Source organism: Capsicum annuum, unplaced genomic scaffold (assembly GCF_002878395.1).
Source record: "Capsicum annuum cultivar UCD-10X-F1 unplaced genomic scaffold, UCD10Xv1.1 ctg2754, whole genome shotgun sequence".
In the NCBI taxonomy this organism is placed as follows: domain Eukaryota; kingdom Viridiplantae; phylum Streptophyta; class Magnoliopsida; order Solanales; family Solanaceae; genus Capsicum; species Capsicum annuum.
In genome coordinates, this window is record NW_025833917.1 from 410,714 (window position 1) to 417,836 (window position 7,123).

A 7,123-nucleotide genomic window follows, 5' to 3' on the forward strand; every position below is an offset into this window, starting at 1 on the left:
AAAAAAAAAACATTTTTAGTAAAAACCGCTAAAATATTTTTGTGTTTTTGAGACCTTTCTGTCGTTTCCATGCTAGATTTTTTCCATTTATTTCCATCTAGGTTGGATCTTGAGCTTTTGGTTTGCTTGGATGAGATTTGAATAAAACCCCATTAATGAGTTCTTGAGTTTGAAGAAAAAGCAATGTGGGTTCTTAGATCTTATTGATTTTGTGTGGATTTGAGGTCTAAAAAGCATTGGAAAGTGTTTCTCTTGTTGAATGGATCCTAGATAAGAAGTTTTATGCAATTTTGGTCAAAATGATTTAGTTTAAAAAATTTGAAGTTCTTGGCATTCTTGAGGATCTTCAACAAGATGAATCCTTAAAACCGTTGCTTGATCCAAGAAAGGAAAGAAAAAGAAAAGAAAAATTATTACAAAGGAATATATAAAAAGAAAAATAAACATTCCTGGAAAAGGAGTAAAAAAGGGCCCACAAAAGGACAAAATTCAGAATCTCCAGTTAAACTAATTTGGGGCATCTGCGCCTGCACCTACCTACATAGGTCAAGAACCTGCGGCTGCATGTCACTAATGCATGTGACTCTAGGTTTATTGGAAGTGACATGTGAAATCCCACATACAAAGGAAGATGCCACATGAGCCCGCATCTTACCAAAACACACCTAACCTATTCCAATTCAGTCTTCCCTCGGGTTTCAACATTCTAATTCTATTTCATGATTACTTAGTTTGTTGATTAGTCTTAGATTTTGTTCTTTATTCATTTGTTTCGTTTTGTTATTTTATCTTTTTGTGTATTGCTATTTCTTATTTCAATAACATTAGTTTGTTTGAGTCATTTATTATTTTTCATACAAAAATCCCTTTCGACCATGATTAGCAATTGACACCACGTCTTCTAGTGGAGTAAAACATTCTTTCAATGCCAGTGATGCCTATTGTGATTCAAACAAATGTGTGAACTCCGAGAGATTGTGAGTTTGATTTCTTAACACTAACTTGTTTGTTTTTTTTCTTTAGTGTTTCTTTTGTTAGGTATAATGACCAAGGATAGTGAAATACCCAATTCCATTATTCAAATGACTTTTAGCTTCTATTATGGAGAAACTTAATGTTATGGATAGCCGATTGAACAAAGCCAACCATTCCCTAAAACCAATTCAACCAAGCCAACCATTTCATAAAACCAAGATCCACCTCACCAAATACCCTATGACCAAGGTCAATGCCAAGCACCACCAGACCAAAACCAACCACTCAACCAAAATCAACTCATCCAAGTTAAGGATATAGGATGAGAGAGACTTCATGGAGAAAATGAAGTGTCTATATTTGCAAAATTTATATGGAATAGGTGAGGAGCTCAAGGGGGAGACATTGAAACATCCTAGGTTTTGATCCTTAGAAATTTCCTGAGTTTTGAACTCTCTATACATCATACGACTGAGGCTACTAGTTTATTGTACGGGTATGACCTAGAGAGCCCAAGTTGTATGTTAAGTAGTGTGTTCTAGATCATGTACTATCCTAGTATGACCGTACTCAATACGATTCATATGGAGTCCAACCCCTTTTGAATCTGTCTTATATATGGTATGAGGGTACTTATCGCATGATAAAGCTATAACTTAGGTAAAGGAGTTGTACTTTGGACAAAATGTGGTGTCCAACATTTTGATTAATGTATGAGTGGAGGGTACCATTCGTATCATGTGGGTACGATTGGAGGGGTCAAACCATACCCTCCTACGATGGTTTTTATAATTTAAGTTGGGGGTGTTTTGGACATTTTTCCTCTTAACCCCTTTTTACCCCATGACTTAAAAAATATTTGGAAATATATTTACCCTATTATTCTAAATCAAAAACACTTTAAATACTTTTAAATCTCTCTCAAGTCTTTTGGTTTAGGAAAGGCTAGGGTTTTGTTCAAAGAAATCAATTAAGGCTCTAAGGGGTGGTTTCTCTCTATATTCTTTAGTATCTAAAGCATGTTTCTCCTCCCTCATTGTTAATTTAACTAAATTCATATTTTAATAAATGGTTTTCATGATTTAATTATGGATATTGGTTTTGAATTATATATTGGGGGATTTGGTTGTAAATGCTTGTATATTGTTTTCCCATGCTTTACTTATGATTTTTCATATTATAATTGTGGTTTGAACATATGGGTGCATGGGAATGGTCAACTAGTACTTGGTTTTGGTTTTGGAAACTATATGCCCTCAACATGTTTGATAAAATGCCTATAGGAATGGTTTTGTGACATAGTTTGACTTTTATTGAAACTATTGCAATGCATAATATTGTAATGGAACCTAAATTGATTTAAATGGTTTTAAATGGTTTGGTATGGCCTTGGTGGACATGGTATTGGTTTATTTAGAAATCATGTGGGGTATTTGGTAATCCCCAAATTTTTGGCTAATGACATTACTTGCAAGCTATAGTCGGTATGACGATACCACTTCCTAATGCCTTTGTAGATAAATTCAGGAATTTCTTGGTTGGTTATGTGCTAATGGTTTTAATTGGACAATAATAGCGGGTTGTGATAACTTACCATGAGGGTGTGATTCCAATGGACGGACACTAGAAACTCATGTCTGCCGACATAAAGGTTGTTCATGGAGACCTTATACTTGTTGGATACACAGCAATCCCTTAAGTTATATTTATATATATTTATCATGGAGGGAGAAAGGTAAACGGGTATCTACAACCCCTGTGATATCTCCAGTTTGTGCCACTACATGCACTAAGGCCCGTTCAGGGGGTAACATGAACCCATATAGCCTGTGGGTAGATTATGATGGTAAAGCTATATAAACCAAGGTTAAGGTTTTGAATGCATGCTAAACCTGGTTCCCTTTCTCAACATGGATTATATATATATATATATATATATATGTATGGATGTGATTACATATTGTTATTTACTTGGTTTTAAATGTTGGCTATATTTTATCCATACTCTTGTGTACATGCTATCATTCACCCACTAACTTATCTTTGGGCATTGTATCCCTACGCAATACAAGAACCAGCCATACTACTCCTCCTGTTTAGTAACTTATATTTGGGGACAACTTTGTGTTAGATTGAAGTGGTGAGCGTACGTACTCCAAAAGACTCTATTTCATGTTATGGACTTCTATACATTCTTTTGTTATTTCTTTAACTTTTGTTTTTTTCTATAGTTGGGGGCATGTCCAGACCAGATATTATTTTGATTTCGGATAGAGGCTTTGTGAGACTATTTTTGGGTTGGCATAGGCAGTGTCAGTATTGGTGTCTGCCTTGGTATTTGTATATTAGTGATGAAACTATTTTAATGTATTTGATTTATGATTTTTCCAGTTTATTATGTTATATAATTAAAATTCATCCAACATCGGGTGTAGGATGGTTATGGTTTGGTATTGGGGGTGGTCTCAGATCCCTATTAAGCTTGAGGCACTGACATGACTCAGCCCTGGTTTGGGTCATGTCAGATTGGTATCAGAGCCTTAGGTTCATGTCTAATTAAGAGTCCACAAAGTTGTGTCGAGTAGAGTCTCTTTTAAGGGTTTGTAGCGCATTACACTCATAAGGTAGAGGCTATAAGGAATTTAGGAATGTATATCTTTCTTGTGTTCTATTTTCAAGCTATGGAGTCTAAGTCCTGAATTCTTCTCTAATTCCCATTTATTCATTTTCCAAATCATGCCTCAACAATTTGAAGTTCACGAAAACTCTTCTGTCTCAATTAGGGACAATATTGATGGGACACGTTGTACTCATGGGATCCATACCCGGTCAAGGGTTCAAGTTATAGATTGTTCTAGAGTTCTATCGGTTCCCTCTAGTCTATTCAAACTCCTCAAGCTAAAGTGATGAATGCTGAATGTTGTCAGTCTATCCATATGTTGGCACAGTTGGTAGTTACCCAGTCTGAGTATGGCAATCCTTTTCCTCCATCTTCTGAGGCCATAAGGGTTGGCTAGTTCATGAGGTTGATTACTCATACTTTTACTGGTGTTAAAGTGGAGGAGGATCCTCAAGGTTTACTAGATGAAATAGAAATTATTTTCTAAGTTATGCACACCACTAATATGGAAGGCGTGGAGTTTGCAGCCTATCAGCTGAAAGATATGGCGTACCAATGGTAAGAGGAATGGGATCAGCCAAGCGTGACAATGATGAGTCATCACTGTGGAAGGATTTCTCTAATGCTTTTTTGGACTATTTTTTCCTCAGGAATTGAAGGAGGCTAAGGTGGAAGAGTTTGTTAATCTAAAACAAGGAAATATGTCCATCAAAGAGTATGGCTTGAAGTTTCACAAATTGTCATAGTATGCTCTGGAGTTGTATTCTAGTATGAGGGCCCGAATGAGAAAGTTTGCTTTGGGATTATCTCATGAGTTGAACCTTGAAAGTAAGGCTACCTTGTTAATAAAGGACATTGATATCTCCAGGTTGGTTAGGTACATGTAGCAGGTAAAAAAAGAGAAAAAAAAGTAGGATGAGTTAGGAGAGAGGTAGAAAAAAAAGTTTAAGTTCTCTGAGTTGCGTGGTGGCCTACAACAGAATGGCAGGGATAGTGGTAATTGGCCTAAGTATTAGTAAGGCAATTCAAGGTCTAATTCGATGGCTAATGCTCCCTACCCACAGTCGTTGGGTGATAGGCATTTGCATGGTGGTGACAACTTTAGGGAATAGGGTTCCTAATCTCAGGCTAGTAGAGCTCAGTCAGGCGCTGCATTGGGGTTTTTATGATAAGATAAGGGATAGGCGCTGCAACTGTGGTCAGCCAGGGTAGATGCTCAGAAACTTTACATTGGTAGGGTTTTCTTTGGGGCAAACAAGGTTCCTATTGTATCTTCTTTAGCTCCGACACCAAAGGGTGCATCATCTAGCTCCGGCACTAGTCAAAATTATCTTTATGCTCTCACTACTAATCAGGAGTTCGACGAATTGCCTGATGTTGTTACTAGTATGTTGAAACTCTTCTCTCATGATGTATACTATTTACTTGATCTAGGGTCCACTCTATCTTATGTGACATCATTTGTGGTTGTGCATTTTAGTTTTAGTACAGAATCTATTTCAAACTCTTTTTCTATTTCTACTCCGGTAGGTGACTCTTTGATTTCTATAAGAGCCTATAAGGGTGTGTGGTATCTGTTGGTAGTAAAGAAACTTTGGTGGATCTATTTAAATTAGATATAGTGGATTTTTATGCCATATTAGGGATGGATTGGTTGCACTCGTGCTATGCATCTCTGGGTTTTTGGACTCATAAGGTTGTCTTTAAATTCCTAAATAAGCCAATTCTTGAGTAGGAGGGTGGACCCCTATCTCCTAAGGGGAAATTTACATTATATATTAGAGCTTAGAGAGTAATAATCCAAGGGGTGTCTCTATCATCTAGTTCAGGTTAACGATTCTGTCTCTGAGGGTCCTTCTTTGTAATATGTCCCAGTGGTAAGTAAATTTACTGAGGTCTTCCCTGATGACCTTCCTAGTGTTCCTCTGAATAGGGAGATTGACTTTGGGATTGATCTTATTCCAGACACTCATCCAATTTTTATTCCCCTATATACAATGGCTCCATCTTAGTTGAAGGAGCTTAAGGGGCAATTAAAGAATCTATTAGCTAAGGGTTTCATCTTTCCTAGTGTGTCCCCATGGGGTGTACTAGTGTTATTCGTGTGTAAAAAAGGATGGTTCCCTTCGAATGTGTATTATTATCGATAGTTGAATAAGGTGACGGTAAATAATTATTATCCTCTTCTGAGAATAGATAATTTGTCTAATCAATTGCAGGGTGCTAAGTTTTTATCCAAGATTGATCTTTGATCTGTGTATCATCAGTTAAAGATTAGGGAGGAGGATATTCCTAAGACTATTTTTCATACCCGGTATGGGCATTATGAGTTTCTAGTTGTCTTTTGGGTTAACCAATGCCCAAGTGGCGTTCATGGATTTTATTAATAGGGTCTTCTATTAGTTTTTAGATCTGTTTGTCATTGTCTTCATAGATGACATTCTGGTGTACTCTAAGAGTAAGGTGGATCATGTGGATCCCCTCCGTGTTGTGTTGTAGAACTTGAAGAAGTAATAGTTGTTTTTCAAGATTTTAAAATATAAATTCTAGTTGAATGTTATCACTTTTGTAAGTCATATCATTGCTAGTGAGAGGATCATAGTAGATCTGCAGAAGGTTGTAGTGTTTAAGAAGTGGCCTAGACCCACGACTCCAACTAATATTTGGAGCTTCTTGGGTTTAGTTTGTTACTACAGGAGGTTTATGAATAGTTTTTCTTCCATAACTTCCCCATTGACTAAGTTGACTCAGAAGAAGGTAAACTTCTTAAAGTCTGATGCTTATAAGGGTAGATTTGAGAATCTAAAGGATAAGATAACATTGGCTCGAATTTTGACTTTGATGGAAGGCACTAATGGGTTTGTGACCTACTGTAATGTATCCCGTGTGGGGCATGGGTGTGTTCTGATACAGCATGGTAAGGTGATAGCTTATGCCTCTAGGCAATTAAAGGTGCATGAGAGGAGTTATCAAACTCTTGATTTGGAATTATTAGCTATAGTGTTCGTGTTGAAAATCTAGCATCACTATTTATATGAAGTGCGTGTGGACAACTTTTCTGATCATAAGATCATGTAGCGTGTGTTTACTCAGAAAGAGCTTAACCTTAGACAAAGAAGATGGCTTAAGCTCCAAGGATTACGACATGAGTCTTCAATACCATACATGTAAAGTTAATGTGGTTGCAGATGCTTTCAGCAGGTTATCCATTGGAAGTCTAGATCATGTGGATAAGGAGAAGAGGGATTTGGTGAAGGAAACATTCATCGTTTGGCTAACCTTGGAGTTCATCACTTAGACTCTGAGAATTGTGGAGTGTTCGTTCAGAAAGTGGTGCAGTCGTTTCTTAGTGTTGATATAAAGAAGAAGCAATTGTTAGATCCTATCTTGATGAGAATCAAGGGTGATATATGTGGGCAAAAGATGATGGCCTTTGAGATTAGTGGTGATGGTACCTTGCGGTACCAAGGGAGATTATGTATTCCCGACGTCTATGGTTTGTGAAAAAGAATCTTGGTTGGGGTGCAT